Raw genomic sequence first — 1,404 nt, 5'->3', positions numbered from 1 at the left:
AAAAATAATATTTTTTAAATAACGTTTATGACATACATTATAAAACTTCTAATTGCAATAAAAAATTATAATAGAACATTCTACCTATTTAATCTACATAGCAATAATGTTAAAACAGACTTTAAATTTCCTTCAAGTAACATGTAATACATGTGTAGGGGAATTATAATTACAGGTACCGGGTACGTTACATATTATTTGATAGTTTCTAATTGATTAGAATCTGTCTATCTAATAAATTCGATTAATTTTGTGCATGTAATTGTCAGTTATATACTTAATTTTTATTAATTTAGTTTTTATCTTCTTTTTAATTAACAGTATGACATATATGAAGACGATGAAGTTCAAGGAGATACTATAGTAGCCCGTCGCGGTCCGGAAATGGTAAGAGTTAAAAAGTACAAGAAATTACACAAAAGTAAATTACATTTATTATAAGAATTCAAGAAATAGCTATTCTAAAAAAAATTGGACAATATGTATGACCAAAAACATTTAATTATATGACTAATTTATACTAAAAAATTGTACTCAGGATTAAATTATTTAACAAAAATTTATCTATTTTCTTTAAATTGATTATACTTAAAATTTGTCCAACACGAATTTAAAAATCAATAAAATAAAAACATAATATTATATATTGCGCGCATAACATAAAATTTCAAAAGTTTAAAATAAATTTTAGTAATTTTGAAATTTATTAATTATTTATAAATATTTCTTTGAATGTATATAACATTTCTTTGAATGTATCAGGTTTTACAAAAACTATTGAGTCTGTTACTTCGTTTACTTAGCCCGGTGCTTAAATCAATTTTTATGTTTCTAAGAAATTTATTCTGTTGGTATACACCCATCATAGTACCCAAAGGGCTATGTGAATGTACAAAAGAGAAAAATTAAGAATGCATATTCTTAAAAGGAAAAATAAAATATCATGTAAGTTATAAATAGATTTTAGACGTTAAACATGAAATAATCTTTACCAATATTTTAGTGATTTTTATATTAATGAATTATCTTTCTTGCAGAAGGGATAACTTTTATTATCGACTTTGTTAAAGACTGTTATGAAACTTTGCCTATGAAAGAATGCACTTACTATCTTTATTATTATTATATAACTGGAATATAATGTCCCTTTCTAAACAGTTAAATTTTGAATTTACATAAAATTATTACATGTTTTTGGAAGTTGTAATAAATAAATAATATATTTAGTAACTAGATTTGATTGTATTATTTATACTTTTACTGGAATATTTCATAAATTATTTGTAAATAAGAGGAAATTATTATAAACCAAGTAAGTAATAGAAAGACATAAAATATTAGTGAACATAAATAAATTTTTTTCTAGAATAAGATTAAAATTAAAAAATAATATAAGCAGAATTG

The 1,404-nt window shown here is 21.9% G+C and overlaps 1 long non-coding RNA gene across 1 annotated transcript; it reads left to right on the top strand.

The window, feature by feature from the left end:
* The first annotated feature begins 42 nt into the window (after nt 1–42).
* Nucleotides 43–1,229, top strand: LOC105460637. Its single transcript, XR_975857.1, has 3 exons — nt 43–387; nt 763–945; nt 1,038–1,229. It is a non-coding gene; the product is annotated as an uncharacterized LOC105460637 (long non-coding RNA).
* Nucleotides 1,230–1,404: the final 175 nt, after the last annotated feature.

The sequence above is a fragment of the Wasmannia auropunctata genome, unplaced genomic scaffold (genome assembly GCF_000956235.1).
Source record: "Wasmannia auropunctata unplaced genomic scaffold, wasmannia.A_1.0 LD318487.1, whole genome shotgun sequence".
NCBI classification, from domain to species: domain Eukaryota; kingdom Metazoa; phylum Arthropoda; class Insecta; order Hymenoptera; family Formicidae; genus Wasmannia; species Wasmannia auropunctata.
The sequence above is the reverse complement of the archived record's forward strand: the minus strand, read 5'-3'. Positions and strand labels throughout refer to the sequence as shown.